The sequence below is a fragment of the Dermacentor variabilis genome, chromosome 4 (genome assembly GCF_050947875.1).
Source record: "Dermacentor variabilis isolate Ectoservices chromosome 4, ASM5094787v1, whole genome shotgun sequence".
NCBI lineage: Eukaryota > Metazoa > Arthropoda > Arachnida > Ixodida > Ixodidae > Dermacentor > Dermacentor variabilis.
The window spans coordinates 88,713,007-88,733,761 of NC_134571.1; the positions used below are offsets into that span (position 1 = coordinate 88,713,007).

Consider the following 20,755-nt stretch of genomic DNA (forward strand, 5'->3'; position numbering starts at 1 on the left):
TGCAACCTTCTTCCGTCAACCCCGCTCGCTAAGCACTCTCTCTCTCTCCCTCGTTTTGCTCCCCACTCGCCTTCCTTGTGCAGTGCTGTTGAGGTGACCTCGCCGAGGAGTCAGTTATGGCGCTGCACTTATTTGTTCACTTTTCTCACAAAATTACACACACGCACACAGTCAGACTGTCACTGGAAGGGAATGTGCCGGCCAGATTGAGGAAATAGCGAGGCTGGCAATTCATCCCGTGTTTACGACGTCATTTTGAGTGACGAAAAAGCCAGCCGCCGGGACGCTGCATAAATGAACGAGCTAGGGAACACGAACTAAAACTAATGAAAGATGGCGTGGCACAATTGCCAGTACACTGCGAAGCCTGCATGCGCAAACCACGCTTTTCCGAGATGCATATTCTTGCAAGAATCATACCCGTCGTGGTTGCTCAGTGGCTATTGTGTTGGGCTGCTGAGCACGACGTCGCGGGCTCGAATCCCGGCCACAGCGGCCGCGTAGCGGTAGGGGCGAAAACAACCGTGTACTTAGATTTAGGTGCCCGTTAAAGAACCTCAGGTGGTCAAAATTTCCGATGTCCTCCACTACAGTGTGCCTGATAATCAGAAAGTGCTCTTGGCACCTAAAACCCAATATTTTATTTTGGCAGAATCAGAAATCAAGCACCACGTGAGCTAATGCAAGCTTACTATATAAAAAAAAAAATATATGCTCAAGTTGCATTAGGAATACGTCTATCTTGCTGTACAAATCGGAAGCGAGATTGTTTGACCGCTTGATAACGTAGGTTCGTGAACAGCCTGCGCATGCGTGTATATGTATATATATATTCCAAGTCACCGCCCAAATTAAATGGGTTGGAAATGCCGCCCGTGTTGTCTTCTATGTGATGCTGTGCCCGGCAGTCCATCACAGCCTGGGACGCCACAAAATTTTGCAACGTTTAGTTTGAGTATCTTTTGTTAGACAGAAGCCATCGTTGGTCTCTCTTCTGCTCGTGGTATAGCTTATTATCTTTAGTTAGTTAGATTGCTTCCGTGAACACGTGACAGCCGAACGCTGGAGAAGGGAAAGCGTCAGTGTTTTAGTTTCTTACAAGGAGAGGAAGGCTGAAGATAAAGAACCTCAATGCAAGTTTAATTGAGACTTGCTTTGCATAATCTGCAAAATTTTTTTAAGGTGTTGTTATTACTGGTCATCCCGGCCACGGCGGCCGCATTTCGATGGGGGCGAAATGCGAAAACACCCGTGTGCTTTGATTTAGGTGCACGTTAAAGAACCCCAGGTGGTCAAAATTTCCGGAGTCCTCCACTACGGCGTGCCTCATAATCAGAAAGTGGTTTTGGCACGTAAAACCCCAAATATTATTATTATTATTATTACTGGTCGGATTTCGTGATTTCTAATCACGCTGCGTCGTATTAGCATGATTCAGAAGTGCGCTGCAAGAAAAGCGGAATAAGTGACGCCTTCTGAGCCAATTTAGGAGCGTGACAAGGTTTTCAGATGGTTATCTCCTTAGTTGATTTCACAATTTGGCATTATGAAATGATCATATAGCTATCTGGCGTTAAGTGTTATTGACATGAAATAATCAACGCCAGTTCAACCTTCGCCTTACTGACTTAAGGTGCTCTAATTCATGATTACTTAGCTTGATTACGTAAACCCGTTTGTGTCTTTGTGATAGGACACATAATTGGAAGTTTCAGGGTAGTTGTCCAAATAAACTTGAACTTTCTGTTTCTGGGTTTTCTTTTCGGTAGAGAATCGTGAGATTTGTTTTTTCATTTGTAAAGTCTAGCGGTGGGGCTGCACGTGACGCTTTAGGCAATGTGCGTGAGTGACAACGGTTGCTCCTTGGAGCCTGGCCCCCTTGCAGTTATGCAGTCTACTCCAAGAGGAGTGGACTGCATCCACCTATCAAGAGGTCTTGGGCCAGAGATCGTCATTCTTTGAAGCAGCGACCCATGGCTTCGAACAATGCAGGCAGCAAGCCGGGCGAGCTGCATCGAACAACTCGATCTCCCGATGCACCAACTGACGGCGGAGGAGCTGCCGTGCCCGGTGGTCCTTCCGAGCGGGAGACGCCGCCCCGAAGAGATACAGTTGTCACGCTTCATGCTACGACCCTTCACACCTGTCAGCAGCACAAATTAGCACGACCACGCCGGGGGTCAGAGTAAGCGTGCGTGCCCCCCCCCCCTTTCTCTGTTTGTATCCAGTGATGTGCGCGCGTTTCTGACTGGGCTCCCTTCGGAAGAAAAGGGCAACCGGTTCCCAGACGCCATCGGTTCCCCGACGCCGGAATTGGTCTCCTGACGCCATCTGTCTCCTGACGCCGGATTGGTGGAAACCGTGAACAATGACGACGAAGGGCATAAACAGCGGATCCAAACGGCGGTCGAGAAGAGGAGGACGACGCTCGGAAACAGTGTGACATTAGGGCATGCGAACACACTACCATAGTGTACTCCGATAGTTGGAGCTGTTTTGTAAATCTCAGCCACGTACTTTTTTGAATATATTCCTTTTTCTTCATTCTATTGAACGTCGCGCGGAGCCTATTCTCCCGGCACCTGGCACGGCACCATCGAGGGAAACTTCGTTGGCCGCACGGATAGCCGACATCACAACAGTGGTATGAAGCGGTGAGAGTGACGTCACGGAACTTGGGATGTGCTGACAACACGACAGTGTCTTCTTCTTGTGTTTTACCTTGCGCCAAAAAACGTCTTTTGGCCTCACTTAGGCGCTTCGTGCCTGCGGCTGTAAGGCCTGTCGTTCTGGAACGCCCGCCGGCCGCGTTTCTGTGACGCCCTACGGAATTTAGCAGTTATAAATTAAACATATACCAACGTTCGGACCCACATTATTAAAAAAAACAGTGCTACTGACACAGAAAAGAGATTGAAACACATGCCGTATGTGTCCCGAACTAGTTTTCTTGTGTGTGTCGGTAGTGGTATTTTTTAAATGGCATGGAAAACCAGCAATTCACCAAATCTGCCGTTCTTCTTTAGTTCGGACCCAGTTGTGATTTCACAATCGCTGCACCAACTCTGTTCCGATTTCTGGCCGTATTCTCCGTAAAACTGACGCTTCAGTGGTACTTGCCAGCAGTCTATGATATTAAAAGCAGTTAATGTTTTCGTTGAGAGTCCCTGCTCTTTAATAGGGATTCGATGCGCCACACTAGAACAAAACCTACGCAAGCCTTCATCCATACTGCCGCCATATGTGATCCCGTGCAGTTTCTGTGCTTACCGTGACCATGCCTTAAGTATCGACAAGCTATGAAGCGCCGCTAATGAACCTCATTGGGCGGCGCTCATATCTAGCAGCCATGATACTCCTAATGCCGTTTCTCCCCGCAGTCGTGCAACTTACTGCGGGGACAGTTACTTGGACGCAGTTAGCCTTTCTTCTGTGCACGTTTACCTTTTTGTCTTTTCTTTGCGCGAAGAATTCTCTGCGGTCGGCGCGACCGCAGAAACGCGGCTAGACGCTTCTCGCGGCCGCAATACAACGCGACCGGCGTCGGTTGAGTCGGATTTCCTCACTTCTAGCATTCTAGAGTCATTTTAACGCGATAGCGTTAAGGAGCTCGTGTCGCAGAAAAGCCGGTGTCGTCGGCGTCGGTGTCGGTGTCGGCGTCGGCGTCCGCGGCGTTGGCCGTGAGCGATAAATCACGGCAGGCACTTCATAAATAAAAAGCAACTTTTAAGATGGGCTGTGTGGGAATCGAACCAGGGTCTCCGGAGTGTGAGACGGAGACGTTACCACTGAGCCACGAGTTGGATGCTTCAAAGCGGTACAAAAGCGCCTCTAGTGAACGCGGTGTTGCCTTAGAAACTAGCTGTTTCTAAGGCTCAGGCGTGCGTCGCTTGCTCAGGCGCAGATTTCGTTGTCGCGCCGAACGCTGCGTTGCTCGACGCTCACCGCGTCCGATGCGGGGCGCGTAGTCGCTGCGCCGTAGCCCATTGTCTTACACCCCTTGGCGGGTCGACGGGAACGCTGTCGCGTTTTCTTAGGGTCTATCGCTGCGTTCCGCGTGGCGAGGAGTGCGATACGAGCGGTGGTGAACTGGGGTCGTACTCTGAAACGTTCGCCTTCCGCGAAAGTGACATTCTATAAACCAAGCGACTGCTTACCCGTGAAGTCAGCGTGCACTACCAACGCGCGTTCTCGAACGCTTCAGATCGCATGAGAGATCGCACCCGGCGAGTGCAGAGCGGCTCGGCTGTGTTGTTTTCGAGTGTAGTGGCCGCAGTACGGGTTCTGCGCACTGACTACGTTTGGTTACGGCCTCTTTAGGTAAAATACACTGAATAAGAAAGTGTGAAATATATTATTTTATGTGAATCAAGAAATATCGCCGCGGAACAACGCGTGTAAGACGCCACCGAAAAGGCTACTCTCAACTAACACCTATCTTATTTCTACTACACTCCCCCACCAACCGAATGCCAAGAGACGCCAAAAGACGTGTTCATTTATTCAATATATGTCGAGAGCACCCATCGACACCATGACGTTAAAATGACGTAGGCCGTTACTACTACATGGCGCTGTTTATTTTCCTGTTGTTCTAACATCGCCAATCAGCGCGCGCCGTTGGCGGAGGCGTGGCCACGGCGGTAGTTTCGGGGCAGGCGAACGTTTCAGAATACGGGCCCTGCTTGAAGCTTTTGTGTGTGTATGAGTGTGTGTCCCACGAAGGCTTCTTCGCGGCGAAGGTAACTGCGCCGCGCTCTGAATCTGCATCGTGTTCCGCGCGAGTGCTAGACGCTCATTCACACACTGTGGTATAGTTCCGGTTGATATTTCTCTGGTGGTCTTCCTTTTCACATATCTCGCTTATGTATGCGGCGATATTTCCTTTTCCTGCAGTTAGCGAAGACGTTGCAGATAGCCCGTGTTCGCTCCGTCTCTCCGCCGTATGCTTGCACGGGTTGCAGCTCGAAATCGAAGTTTTCGAACTGCAGGCCGTTGATGTTAAGAATGCACTGGTTGATTAATAGGAATACGTAGTACATTAGGAACATGTACATTAGCTTATTGCTCTCATGATCGCGACCAATATTGTTTTTCGTGTGAAACGTTTCACTGGCCACAGAGGCGGCGTGCATGTTCATGCGGCAGCTCATCCCCAGCTCCATACGGTCAAAATGAGAAGCACCATCAGCCGAAAGAAACGTTCTGAAATCGAAGCCCAAGCAGCTGGGCACGAAATTTCATGCATATGAAGACGTACTACCCGATATGCTGCTCTTTCATGTCTTGTCAAGTGATGACATGACGCCAATTCATCAATGTCGGTGGTGGGCGACGTGATCGCTGCGAGCAGGAATTCTCGAGCGATCGCTTCCGGGGATGCAATCGCTTACGCGCGATTTCGCGTGTTGGCATCGCACGCATCGGAGGCCGTCCGTTGCGCTGTGCGAGGAGAGGTTGGCCCAGTGCGCATCCTGTGCCGATTCGCGCGAAATCTCGCGAAAGTGATCGTATCCCTAAATGCAAATCTGCATTTTCAAGCTGGCAACGCATAAATGAGCTGACTACGCCGAGTGCACGCCTGCCTCGCCGGGCCCTGCCATGCTGGGAACATGTTTACATTTGGCGAGCTGTCACGGCGCTCGATTTTTCCAACTTCAGGCAGCTTCGGGTGGTCTTGGGATCCCAGCCCACGTGACTTCCTATCAAGACCGGAACTAGCTGGCTGTCGTCTGGGTGCCAGCGGGCTGCCGAAACTCCGAAAACGGAAGAGGGCCAGTAAGTACGGGTCACAATTGTGGCGACAAATTTCGCGTTCTCCCTCACCAGCGCAGTACTAAGCCGCTTTTGGGTTCGTATTTGACTGTCTGGCACCCTGACTGAAACTTATATTTGACTCATGCGGTGCATCAGCGGCCGTTGACGGTCGGGTGCTATCTACGCGGGCGCGCCGCTTCAGGCAGTTAGGAAGAACACGGCGGCTGACGCCCGCTGCGTGTGAGAGCAGATGGCGCTACTTATACAAGAGCTGAATATCTAGGGACTTTACTACAAACAAGAGGGTGGGAAATAAGTGGCATTGGACTTACGTTGACGGAAGGGGGCCAGAGGCTGGCGGTGCACGGTGACCGGTGCGTAGCCTGCAAACCGTCGAATTTTCTTTCGCTCGCGAGGGCACGCGCCCACGAAGCTCCTGATCTTCTCTTTTTAATGATGATGATGATCCCAGCCAAAAATGCTCCTGATCGCATATCGTATAGTAAGCTTAAAATTTAGTGTTGTTGTCACTGATTCCCTCTAATTGACGAGATCAGTGCGTATTATGAGAGCAAGAAGGTCCAAATGTAACGGAAAAGAATAAGCAAAATAAGGGAACGTCCGGTAACGAAATGAAGAAAATAATAAATAAGTGGAAATTGGAAATATATGGCAAACTGAGTTTAAATTTGAGGACAAGATATAATGCTTTGGTTGGAGCAGGGGGAGCGGAGGGAGAGGGAAATATTTCATTTTTCTATTTTTATGAAACAGAAAGCCAACCGACGCAAGAGTGAACTCCGCGCGTGTGTGCCCTCAGACCCAGACCCACTTTCCGCGGGTCTTGCCAGGTCGGGACAGGTGCTGCTGCACAGGCCCTGTTCTTGCTTCGTCCGCACACCGGTTGTGCAGGAGCGGTGGCGGCTGTACCAGCCACGCTATGACAACCTCCGTCTCCGAACTCCCTTCCATCGCAGGAACCTGGCCCTTGCGCAGCCTCCGCGGAACAAGAAGCACCCTAGGTGCCACACAGTTGCCCTGACTGTGACATGGCCACGCGGCCATTCTCAGCCCATCTCTTTTGGGAGTGCCAGTGATACGCTCAGGAGCGGGACCACCACCTGAGGGCGGTGCGAGTGCCGTCCAACGAGCTGTGGATTAGACCGGCAACTGGCTCGATGGATTCAGACAGGGCCATTCTGGACCCGCTCTTGGATTTCGCCAAGGACGCACAGCTCCTAGGACTGCTCTGAATGCGCCTCCCCCCTCCACTTCCTAGTCCCCGTTATAGGCCTGCGAGCCATCCCTCAATAAGTACATCTTGTCATCATCATGAAGCAGAAAAACATAATGAATGAAATTATGTGAAGTGATGGAAAGAAAGTAAAATAGCATAGTGATATTTTTTCGTTGCCGGAGGTAATGGTCCACGAAGATATATATATGTGTATATATATATATATATATATATATATATATATATATATATATATATATATATATATATATATATATATATAGTTATAATTGGACGTACAGTCCATCCAGGGAGATGGTGACCGACTATGTTGTCAAGCTGTCTACTTACTTAGACTAAGTACTTACCGAAAGCCACAAAGCTCACGCCGGAAAAAGGTAGAAGCGTGCGACAAGCTGCTGTTCTCGGCGCGTTTCTCACAGGAAGGCGCGGCCACAACCGGAGTGACGTGGATGCCCAATGTTTCTATACCCTATCTCAGTACTTCATTGCAGCACTGTGGAACCTGTACGAGTTCGTAACCAATAGGAAGGATGAATGCCCGTCGATATTTGTTCATCCGCACCGCGTTGTCTGCTTAGCGTCTGCTTTCCATCCTGTCGGTGCACGATATATGGTTGCTGGGTTGATGAACAAAATTTTTTACGCCATAAGCATAAGCTTCGCTTACATGGATGCGACAGCGGAACTTCACTTCAGCTGTACGTTTTCCCTGAAGTTACTTTGCAGCCTCATTAGTAAGTAGTAAGGGCGAAAGACCTCATAAATGTTCGCCTGTGGCAAAGCGTCTGCTCAGCGTCTGCTTGGCGTTTGATCACTACCGTCGTCGCGTACATACCATACTAGAGCGCCGGAGTAAATTAATGATGCGGCGAACAATTATGCTTTTATAGCGTTGCGCATCGTGAACGCATCACCAGCGTTAATGGTATTGCGCCATCTGCTAACTAGAAATCAAACCAGTGTTGCGGCTCGGCGCCGTGTCTGTAGTCTTAGCAGCGTGAAAACGAGCAGCCAATCTCAATAATTACCGGAAAACATACCTAATGCATTGACCTCAGCTTGAGATGAGACTTAGCCCCGTATTCAGAAATGCATCTTAACTTGAAGCCCGCGCATTACGTGATGTAAGTGACGCCTGGCATGAATGTGCCCACGACGCTCATAGCATTTCCTACGGCACGCTCATGGCAGACGTCCTTTAGATCAAATCAAGCTTGCGCTTCAAGTTAAGGTGCATTTCTGAATACGGGGATTTCGCCACTTGTTTCTTGCTGATAGGGCGGAGGTCCAAGCGCGTAGTCGGCGCTAGGCGCTGCCATGTTGCTATAGTTGATCACGGTTACAGTGACTATTACGGTTACCGGCGGTAACTAGCCGATACATTAATTATGTGTATACGACGCGTATGTGCCATGGCAATGACACGTCACATATCGCTATACCATATCATGTAGCGAGCAAAAATAAAACTCTCTAGTACAGCCAATAATCAGCCTGTTACTCACGGAACTATACCCAGCTGCAAAACGATATTGCCTGTCTATGCCTCGTACCTTCGGTACAGCTGCAAGGTAGTTGCGAGTTGCAGTCACGAAGATAAAGTCACGAAAGCAGCATGCACCGACGTGGGCGCATGAGTGTAACGCTATAGCGTTCAACGACCCTTACTGCTTTTCATGCTTCCTGTCAACTGCAGCTTATGTAACCGTAACGTTGACCGGGAAGCGTATTTGCAGTATCCAGAAAGTGCAACATATGACAATCGCAGCGCCGCACTATCGGCTTACTCGCCTGCTGGACGCCGTGGTGTCACTCCTGGCAACGGCACCAGGCGATAACTCTCGTTCTCGGTCATGGAGGAAGGAAAATCTGAGAAGGGGCCCTCACGTCACTCTTTGTGGAGCAAAGTCATGGAGGAAGAAAAGAAACTGAAGAGCGACCCTGACATCACTCTTTGTGAAGCTAAGCGAAACCGGAAGTTGGTGTTGCCCCGCCATCATTTCGGGCCAGTTCTCCTCTCTTTGCCTTTCTCGCGAAACCAGGCCGCGCTGCGCGCAAATGGGCTGCTTGGACGCGCGCGCCTCACAGCAATACTAAACAAAAGGATGCAATCGCGATGTCTCCTCGCATTACCGTTGTCGAAGTCATGTTTAAAGAAGTTCATAATGAACTTCGCAAATTGGGCCGTCAAATCGAATCCGCTGCTTTTACCGGGTTTTATGAAGAAAAAAAAAAATACATGCTTTACCAGCGCAGCCAACTTAACTGTTCTCATCAACCGCAGATACAGTCCACTGCCTAGTTCTTGCGTCTTCTTTAAAAAAAAGCTTACCTTTATCGCTCCCTTCTACTTGCATTTCTCTGCTTGCTTGTTTTTCCTGGGGCTCTCAAACGTACTTGAGAGCTAGACGTCTGGCGGTGCGAAAAAAGAAAGACGTACGCATTCTCAATGCACTGCAAGAATGCACTGGACACACCGACCTATTTGCTATCTATCTGGAGTTCAAGAGCACAAACACAGACAGCGGCCTGCTATTACATTTTTTTACTACATGCGTTTATTGGAGGAACAAAGACGAGAAAGCCTGCTGGGAAGCGGAGGCTTGCCAGATTTTGAAATGGGATGACAAATGCATAGCCGAGGCATCAGTAGCGCTAACCTCCAAAGAAATACACTTCCTGGGTGAATCATACATGCATTGAACTCGCTACCTTCTTTATGGTGGAACGTAAGGTCTTGCGGTATTTTAGAGACCGCTTTTAATATTGTTAGGTTGGGCATGGCGTGCGTTCCATCTATATCTGGTTCACTAGAAATAAACTGTCATCATCATCATCATCATCAGCCTATTTTATGTCCACTGCAGGACGAAGGCCTCTCCCCGTGATCTCCCATTTCTCCCTTTCCCCCTGTTCTGCGCCAGCCGATTCCAAATAGCACCCGAAAATTTCCTGATTTCGTCGCAACACCTAGTCTTTTTTTTGTCGTCCTCTACTGCGATTTCCTTCTCTTGGTACCCATTCTGTCACCCGAATGGTCCAACAGTTATCTAATCTGCGCATTACACGACCTGCTCAGCGCTATTTTTTTCTCTTAATTTCTATTAGAATATCGTCAATACCCGTTTGCTCTCTGATCCAAACCGCTCTCTTTCTGTCTCTTAAAGTTATGTGTAGCATTCTTCGTTCCATCGCTCTTTGCGCAGTCCTTAATTTGTTCTCAAGTGTCTTTGTCAGTCTCCAAGTCTCCGCCCCATATGTCAGCACCGGTAAAATGCACTGATTTTATAGCTTCTTTTTCAGTCATAATGGTAAGCTACCAGTCAGGAGCTATGTCTGCCGTATGCGACCCAAACTATTTTTATTCTGTGAAATTTCTTCTCATGGTCATGGTTCCCAGTGATTAGTTGACCTAGCTAAACGTACTCCTTCACAGATTCTATAGAGGCGACTGACGATCCTGAATTCTTTTCCCTTACCCGGTTATTCATCATTATCTGTGTCTTCTGCATAGTATTGTTCAGCCCCACTCTTACACTCTCTGTTATAGTCCTCAATCATTTGTTGTAACTCGTCTGCACTGTTGCTGAATAGAACAATGTCATCGGCAAAGCGAAGGTTGCTGATGTATTCGCTGTCGATGCTTACTCCCAAACCTTCCTAGTTCAATATATTGAATACTTCTTCTAAGCATCCAGTGAATAGCATTGGGTAGATAGTGTCTCCTTGCCTACTGGTTGCCTTGGTGCCTTGCCTCTCACTTCGGTTGCTGCCTCTGAAGCCAGCTTCGTTATGGTTTCATTCATTAGCTCTATGTCAGCATCATCATCTCTCTGTTCTAAGGCTGCAAACTTGTTTGCAAGTGCCAGCCTAAATTTGTCTGCTGTTACCCTTGCTGCCTCTAAGTTGACCTGTTTCTTCTTGACCAATTTTATTCTTTCTCTCTTCAAATTGAGGTGAACCCTAGCCCTCAACAACCTATGATCACTGCACTTTACACTACCTATCACTTCTACATCCTGCACTATGCTGGGATCGGCACAAAGTATGAAATCCATTTCATTCCTTGTTTCTCCATTAGGGCTTTTCCAGGTCCACTTTCTGTTGCTACACTGCCTGAAAAAGGTGTTCATTATTATCCGCTTATTCCTTCCTGCGAATTTTACCAGCACCTCTCCTCTAGCGTTTCTACAATCGATGCCGTAGTTGCCAATTGCCTGATCACCCGCCTGCTTTTCCCCTACTTTTGCATTGAAGTCACCCATAACTACTACAGATTGGGTTTGCACTTGTCTCATCGCTAATTCAACATATTCATAAAATTTATCTTCTTCCTCATCGTCATGGCTGGATGTAGGAGCGTAGGCTTGTGCTAACTTTGATCTATACGTTTTATTTGGTTTGATTACGACTACTGCTACCCTCTCATTAATGCTGTAGAATTCGTCAATGTTGCTCGCACTCCCCTTATGGATTAAGAATCCTACTCCGTATTGCTTCTTATCTGGCAGACCTCTATAGCAGAGGGCAGGACTGCTGTTCATCAATGTATAAGCCTCACCATTTCTTCTAACCTGACTAAAGCCGATGATATCCGAAACAATGCCTGATAGTACCTTGAACAGTACTGCTAAGCTAACCTCACTTGACAGAGTTGGGCAATTGAAGGTTAACAGGGTCAGTTTCCATTGGCGGCCTGTCCTCACCCAGACATTCTTAGCACCCTCTGCTGCGTTGCAGGTCTGACCGCCGCCTTAGACAGCTGCTCCGCAGCTGCTGGGGACTGAGGGCCGTGAGTTAATTGTAAATATGATTAGGGAGGTTGTGGCCGAATAGTGCACCAGGGAGGCCAATTCCTGTTCTGGTGAGTGAGTGTCTTTGTTCAAGCTTAGTAGGCCTTCCTAATTTGGTTGTACCTGGATTAGTATAGCCCCACTCGCTCTCGGCATCTTTCTACTTTTGTGAAATAAATATCTCTTGTTAGCCCCCACATATATTTTGTGATTTTATGCATTTCTTAAGAGGCCAATTTTGTTGACAAGACAATGCAAGTCAGAGACTTCTTTGTAACATGCACATTTTCGTGTTAATGATCGGATTCGATTAAATGGTCTGCAATAAAAATATAAGATCGCAAAATATAGGTGGGCTTTGATAAGGGCTCTACTGGCATCTATCTATCTGTCTGTCTGTCTGTCTGTCTGTCTGTCTGTCTGTCTGTCTGTCTGTCTGTCTGTCTGTCTGTCTGTCTGTCTGTCTGTCTGTCCGTCCGTCCGTCCGTCCGTCTGTCTGTCTGTCTGTCTGTCTGTCTGTCTGTCTGTCTGTCTGTCTGTCTGTCTGTCTGTCTGTCTGTCTGTCTGTCTGTCTGTCTGTCTGTCTGTCTGTCTGTCTATCTATCTATCTATCTATCTATCTATCTATCTATCTATCTATCTATCTATCTATCTATCTATCTATCTATCTATCTATCTATCTATCTATCTATCTATCTATCTATCTATCTATTGTTGTGGTTCACTGCGTGCGGCGATGAATGGAACAGACGCCAAGCGTTCGAGACTCGACCTGCGTAATCTTCACGCGCGTCAATATGAAAAGACTTCTCCATTGGGTGTGCGCGCTGGATTGTGCACCAGTGCAAATCATGCTTTCTTTTGTCCCACGTGCACCCCCTCTACTCCAGGAAGCGCTTTCTTTTCGTATTCATCGTTGCATTGCCAGGCAGTTTCTCCGTGTTCCTCTGTGCGAGCTGACCAGTGTGCTGATAAGGTCCTCTACCAGGGAGCAACAGAGAATGAACTTGCCCTAATAGTGTAAGGTATAAGAAGGCAAGTGAGACGCCACCAAGGGATCTTCTCTGCCCTTTCATGCAGGTACACACACGCCGAACTTTCTCTCTTGGAGTGCGCCACTCCGCACCGCTTCCGTAAAGGTGTATTACAAGGCTGTTATTTGTTTTTACGTCATCTCGTCTTCCCTGAGGGACCATTTCCGATTATGAATGTGGATCTAAAAAGATGCAGTTGATGGCCGCAGAAACCCCTTCCCCGTAAAAGGTACCAGCTCCTAACTCTATCTAGCCGCCTACGTCATGGTGCTCTAATGGTTATTTCGTTTACTTCTTCTTCTTCTTCTTCTTCATCATCATCACATCATCATCATCCTCCTGGTTACGCCCACTGCAGGGCAGAGGCCTCTCCTATAATTCTCCAACTACCCCGGTCATGTACTAATTCTGGCCATGTTCTCCCTGCAAACTTCTTATTCTCATCCGCCCACGTAACTTTCTGCCGCCCCTGCTACGCTTCCCTTCCCTTGGAATCCAGTCCGTAAACCTTAATGACCGTCGGTTATCTTCCCTCCTCATTACATATCCTGCCCATGCCCATTTCTTTTTCTTTATGTCATTACCTCGCGTTTGTTCTTTCACGCAATCTGCTCTTTTCTTATCCCGTAACGTTACACCTATCATTCTTCTTTCAATAGCTCGTTACGTCGTCCTCGATTTAAGTAGAACCCTTTTCGTAAGCCTCCAGGTTTCTGCACCGTACTTGAGTACTGGTAAGACACAGCTGTTATACACTTTTCTCTTGCGGGATAATGGCAACCTGCTGTTCATGATCTGAGAAGGCCTGCCAAACGCACCCCAGCCCATTCTTATTCTTCTGATTTTTTCAGTCTCATATTCCGGACCCGCGGTCACTACCTATCCTAAGTAGATGTATTCCCTTTCTACTTACAGTGCCTCGCTACCTATCGAAAACTCCTGTTCTCTTACGAGACTGTTAAACATTACTTTAGTTTTCTGCAGATCATTTTTAGACCCAGCCTACAGGTTTGCCTCTCCAGGTCAGTGAGCATGCATTGCATGCTCACTGACATATCCAAACCTAAACACACTAAGCAAGATGTTTCCCACCCAGTATAGAGACATTTGCCCCTGGTGCGGCGCCAAGCCCACCTTATATCACATTACATGGGAATGCGTTCAGAATCAACAATTCCTTCAAATAAAAGACCCGAGTGCGGAGCAGTGGGAGAGGGTGCTCTCCAGCAGCGACCCGAAAGTCCAGCATGGACTAGTAAGGCACGCTCGCCGAGTAGCCACCCTCAGTGGTGCCCTGGAATAGGGGCGTCGACCCTGTGCAGATGGGGAAGAAGACCGTGAAGACGGCCGACCGCATCTGCCACCGCTAATTTCTAACCAATTAGAGCAAATAAAGTTTTTCCTCCTCCTCCTCCCCTGAGTTACTAAGCAAATCAACATCATCAGCGAATCGCAAGTTACTAAGGTATTCTCCATTAACCCTTACCCCCAATTCTTCCCAATCCAGGTCTCTGAATACCTCCTGTAAACACGCTGTGAATAACATTGGAGAGATCGTATCTCCCTGGCTCACGCCTTCCTTTATGGGGATTTTGTTGCTTTCTTTGTGGAGCGCCGGACTACGGTGGCTGTGGAGCCCCTACAGCTATCTTTCAGTATACTTACATACAGCTCGTCTACACCCTGATTCTGTAATGCCTTCATGACTACTGAGGTTTCGATTGAATGAAACGCTTTCTCGTAATCAATGAAAGTTATATATAAGGGTTGGTTATATATATATTGCGCACATTTCTCCATCACCTGATTGATAGTGTGAATATGGTCTATTGTTGAGTAGCCTTTAGAGAATCCTGCATGGTCCTTTAGTTGACAGAATTGTAAGGTGTTCCTGATTCTATTTGCGATTATCTTAGTAAATACATTCTAGGCAACCGACAGTAAGCTGATGGGTCTATAATTTTTCAAGTCTTTGACTTCCCCTTTGTTATGGAATAGGATTATGTTAGCGTTCTTCCAAGATTCCGGTACGCTCGAAGTCATGAGGCATTGCGTATACCGGGTGGCCAGTTTTTCTAGAACAATCTGCCCACCATCCTTCATCGAATCTGCTGTTACCTGATCCTCCCCAGCTCCCTTCCCCCTTTGCATACCTCCCAAGGCTTTCTTTGCTTCTTCGGGTGTTACTGGTGGGATATCAAATTCCTCTTGACTATTCTGTCTTCGATTATCATCGTGGGTGCTACTGCTACTGCATAACTCTTTATAGAACTCCTCAGCCACTTGAACTATCTCATCCATATTAGTAATGATATTGTCGGCTTTGCCTCTAAGCGCATACATCTGGTTCTTGCCAATTCCTAGTTTCTTCTTCACTGTTTTTAGGCTTCCTCCGTTCCTGAGAGCATATTCAATTCTGTCCATATTATACTTCCTTATGTCAGCTGACCTACGCTTGTTGATTACCTTGGAAAGTTCTGCCAGTTCTATTCTAGCTGTAAGGTTAGAGGCTTTCATACATTGGTGTTTCTTGATCAGATTTTTTTGTCTCCTGCGATAGCTTACTGGCATCCTGTCTAACGGAGTCACCACCGACTTTTGTTGTACACTACTTAATGATGCCCATAAGATTGTCGTTCATATTTTCAACACTAAGGTCCTCTTCCCGAGTTAAAGCCGAATACCGATTCTGTAGCTTGATCCGCAATTAATATATTTTCCCGCTTACCGCTGACTTCTTCCGTTCCCTCCTCAAGTGTCGGCTAATTCAAGTTCTTAACATCCTATGGTCACTGCAGTGCACCTTGCCAAGCGCGTCCACATCTTGTATGATGCCAGGGTCAGCACAGAGTATAAGATCTATTTGATTTGTACTCTCGCCGTTCGGGCTCCTCCACGTCCACTTTCGTCTATCGCACTTGCGCAAGAAGGTTCATTATCCGCATATTACTCTGTTATGTAAATTCTACTAATAAAGCTCCCCTGCTATTCTTAGAGCCTATGCCATATTCCCCCACTGACTTGTCTCCAGCCTGCTTCTTGCTATACCGTGGCATTGAAGTGGCGCATCAGTCTAGTGCATTTTGTTTTGACTTTACCCATCGCCAATTCCACGGCTTCATAGAAGCTTTCGACTTCCTGTTCATTATGACTGGATGTACAGGCGTAGACCTGTACGACCTTTAATTTGTACCACTTATTAGGTGCCTCAACAAGACCTGACACCCTCTCGTTAATGCTTTAGAATTCCTGTATGTTACCAGCTATATCCTTATTAATCAGGAAACCGACTCCTAGTTCACGTCTCGCCGCTAAGCCTCGGTAGCACAGGATGGGCCCGCTTTTTAGCACTGTATATGCTTCTTTTGTCCTCCTAACTGCACTGAGCCCTATTATATCCCGTTTACTGCCCGCTAATTCCTCTAATAGTACTGCTAGACTCGCCCCACTAGATAAAGTTCTAGCGTTAAACATTGCCAGGTTAAGATTCCAATGGCGGCCTGTCTGGAACGAGGGATTCTTAGCACTCTTTCCTGCGTCACAGGTCTGACCGACCCCGTGGTCAGTTGCTTCGCAGCTGCTGGGGACTGAGGGCAGGAGTTTGATTGTTGTATTCATATAGAAGGTTGTGGCCAAGTACTGCACCAAGGTGACCAATCCTGCTCTGGTGAGGGAATGCGTTACCGGCTCTGGTCACCGGGATCAAGCCACACTCCTGGCCTGATTATGCAATTTTATCAGCACGCTGATTTTTTTTCATCCGGTGGAAAATTGCGCGGCACCGGGATTCGAGCCATGGTCCACTTGCAGCCGAGGTGGATGCTTTACCTCTAGGCCACCACTGCATCTTTCGTTTACTAAGTATGTACTAAAACTGGCATAGTCTGACAAGTGCGTATGAAGAATATGAATGAGCGGTCATGACATGAATATCGTGACATGTGGGTCAAGTAGGTCATGAAACAGCCGCCTACGTCTACGTCTCAGGGTCGTTTTGTGTGCTTGGCAGGATCCTGGCACAGTGCTTCGCATATGCGGGCAGATCCCACAGAGCGTGGGATCTGCCGGCCTTTAGCGGAGGCAGTTAGTCAAAGGCAAAAAGCACTTACGAGCGAGATCGCTGTTTGAGGTGCAACATCGAAAAGCGGGCCGACGTCTTCCACGTCGTTTAGAAGTGCAGAGTCGTTACAAAGCACCAACGCAAGCTTATAAGCAGCCTACCTGCAGCCCTCCGTCGGGCAAGTTTTCAGCAGCGGAAGACGTTAAAAGGGGAGCAACCGCGCAGTAGGCGCACACTGGACAGTCGCAGTATTTCTCTGCGCCGACGTCATTGCCGACGCTATCTTAACTTGCCTTGTGCCAGTTCCCTTCCCTCTCCAATTTCTTGCTGCAAGAGTGTCGCCACCAAAAGGAAAAGTCATAGCCGCTTATTGTAAATTCAACACTTGCAACAACCCGGGATAGCAGGCAACAATATCTTCGATTTAAAAATTACGTTGCAGAAGCACATGTCAGTGCTAACGACTAACAACATGCTAATGGACGGCAATGAAGGAAATGCTAACGATTCAAGAAAAAAAGAAAAAGAAAGACTTCTAAAAACGTAGCAAATTTATTAAGGATGAAAACATCGTCACTTCCATGCAGAGGTGGTTTTCCCTGACGCGATTCTCCACAGACTGTCACGTAGACCCTCGCACGGGTCCGAGGATCCGAGCCCCTCAGGGGGACGACCAACTCAGCCGCGTGTGTTGTGTGTGCCCGAAGCGGACGCTCGTTCGGTCTCCACAGGGAGCGAGACAGAACGCCGCAAGGAGAATGCCCAGAGTTGAGGAAAAGCGTTTATTAGAGGGCTACGTTGGCGTTGACTGTTGTACGCAATCGGCGCAATCCGCATGAGCCGCAGCTCCCACAAATCAAGGGTGCCACAACAGAATCGGAGAACGCTGTAACACGCCGCCATACGACATGATGGCTCACAACGACTGTGCTACCAGGGTAGCGTTCCTTCAGCTCGGCGCAGCCTCCGAGGACGACAGCACGACCTGGCGCAGTATGTCCCCGCACGTGAAGTGAGAAGCGTCTCTATTGCGTATCGTTCAGAACAGGAACAGGATAGGCGTGCACCCACCTCGTGTCAGTCATATTAAATCAACGTTGAGATTACCTTTCTAGAAACCTCTGCCCGGTGTGTTTAATGCAAATATAGTGTTTGATTAGAGGCACCATTATGAACGAAAGGCGCTCATAATATTTAACCCAATCGAGGTCGTTTGTGGCTGATGGAGAATAAGAGGCTGCATCGGTTGTCTCGAAGCTCAGTGATTACCTGGTACTATCGCTCGTTATAGAAAAGTGTCAATTTGCCGCATATAATACGGTAAATTCATACAAATTCATATAAGCGTGGAGGTATGCGAGTCTTTCTTCTGAATGTGTCTGCAGGTCCCTCCTAGGAAGAAAAATTTGCCTGCTAACTAGCTTGGTAGACCTTGAGTAGGCTAGAAGCAGCTGGAGCTATGTCAAGCGATATTTTAGATTTCAGGATGGTTGGATAGGACTGATGTCTCCAAGCCACATGATCGTAGCCATTGTGAAGCCAATTATTTAGAAAAAGTTGAAAGCTTGAAGGCATTGCCAAGGAGGGTACAGAGAAGCCTCAACGAATGAGAGGTGGCGGGGGGGGGGGGGGGTGATCTCGGCAGTGCATAAGGTGAACAGAGGGTGCGCGAGGTGACACGGTCAATCTTGTTTGTGCGGAAGTTCCCGGCACACTTCAGAGAAAATGAGGGCATAATTGCTTCATTAGGCATATGAAACCTCTTGTAGCGTAATCAGCACCAGAAATGGAACGCGCGGAAGACTATTCTTCGTAGATTTCGTACGCACGTTTCGAAGCGCGCAAGTTGGCCGGTTGTGTGTTCCACAATAATAAACCTTTTGAAGCCATGATATAAGCAAAATAATCTTTTAGAATAACTTATTACTAGAAAGGTATGTTCAAGAGGGAATTGTGAAAGCGCCTGTCCATCCTTTCAGGCTTAAAGTAACGTCCAAGTCAGCCTGTTTTTTCTCTAGACTATTTGCGTTATTTAAACATAAAGTTTACTGCATTTAGTGATGCTATAAAGAAACATAATTGGTCCCTGTACGCAATTTATAACCATTTCAACTATCATTTTAACCAAGACAATTTTTTTGCATTCATAATCAACATTTCTAAGTTTTCTGTAGAGAGGGTGCAATTACTAAGGACCCACTATATTACTCATGTTCGTAGCAACCATACTGAATCATATTTGTACTTGTGAAATAAACCATACTGAATCATATTTGTACTTGTGAAATAAACTGCATTTTTTACTGCTCTCTTAAGCATGTAGATGCCATTATGCAAGGTAGTGTCTGCTTAGAGACAGGAAACAGCATTTCTGCGTGCCACTTTATCTTCACTAAAGTACGTTCTCCACACACTCAGTTCTACTGCTATTATACTACATAGAACCGTTTAGAGGGCAGTTTACCTGAAGTGTTAGTGGTATTTATTGGCTGTATTCGGTCATGGAAATGATATATGTGGATGTTGCATATGGATCCATGCATTTTCATACCAGTGGAAGTCTATTGGCCCCTAAGACGCACATGCAGCGGAACCTACTCATGATCTGTGGAACAAAGGAAATAGAATCGTATATTTGTTGCACTATTTCAGACACACGTGTTTATTAAGTGCATGCATGGTATAGTATGCTAACGGTGGTCCACTAGTATCACAAGACAGTGGTCCTTTCTGACTCTGAAAATCAAACTATTTAGATGCACGGCGCTCGGACGTTGAGAATAGGTGAAGGAAATGAGCGGACTGCAACGCATTATGTGCACTCAGGGTTAGCTTAGGCTCCACTGCTGCACTTGTGTAAGTTGTGACATAGGTTCTTAAACATAAAAGGGAATAACGAAAGGTCGATTTTCCTGCTGCACATGCGTAGCGGCAGATGTCATACTTCGTATGAAAGCGTCCAATAATTTTTCATTACCAACTTTGGTACACGTTAAAGTTGGTTAGTGCTGATGCCCTTTTGTCCCTATATATGCTAATACTTGCATGAGCTTAAGGAAAACATTGTTCTACTGAAGTTTACAAAGAGCAGCTTATAAGGAGTGCGATAACAAAACATAGAACACAAATACATTTCTTTGTAAACATTCGTATAACTATTTAGGTACTGGTATCATGTATCGGCAAGAAGTATTTTGCTTCACTGTATTTATTACTTCTTTAAAAGATTATCAATTTAGTATGTGTGCAATACTAGAGTCACATGAAATCAGGGCTTGACAACAACTCATCTGGTTGGGAATTAACATGGCACAAGAAAGACACTGAGTGCAGTGAAAGTGAAACTTTCCTTTTTGTAGTTGCCTTTCGTGTGCTTTGGCGGAAGCAATTGCGGGAAGGTAACTGGTAAGTGAACACCATTCCTTTCCCGACACAGCAGAAGGTTACTAAAGCTTTGTCTCGAATGGGCTGATATGAGGCAATGGTATGTTGCTTCAAAACAATTTAAAAATCAGCATATCTAAATACCTTCATTACCTCCTCCCCATTAAAATGCTGGTGCAAAGAACGATCTATAGCAGAAGAAAACGTTTGCGAAGCACAGGAACAACACAAGAACCAATATAAATGCCTTGTCATTAGACATAACAATCGTCATTAAAATTGATGAATGTGAATTTAAAATAAAACTACAGAACACACAAAAACGCGTCAACGGACACGCCTGAAGCATTTTGGAAGGCAATAGCACCGCTTTCCTAGATGAAACTTCCGACACAAGGAAACAATGTATTGTGTGAGACAGAATAAAAGAAATCCTCAATGTCCAGGAAAAACATGTGCCTTATTA

At 47.0% G+C, this 20,755-nt stretch overlaps 1 protein-coding gene across 1 annotated transcript in view; it reads right to left on the reverse strand.

The window, feature by feature from the left end:
• LOC142578269 (uncharacterized) overlaps window positions 1-20,755 on the reverse strand; it is a 291,756-nt gene that overhangs the window by 137,253 nt on the left and 133,748 nt on the right. The gene's annotated exons all lie outside the window — the stretch shown is intronic.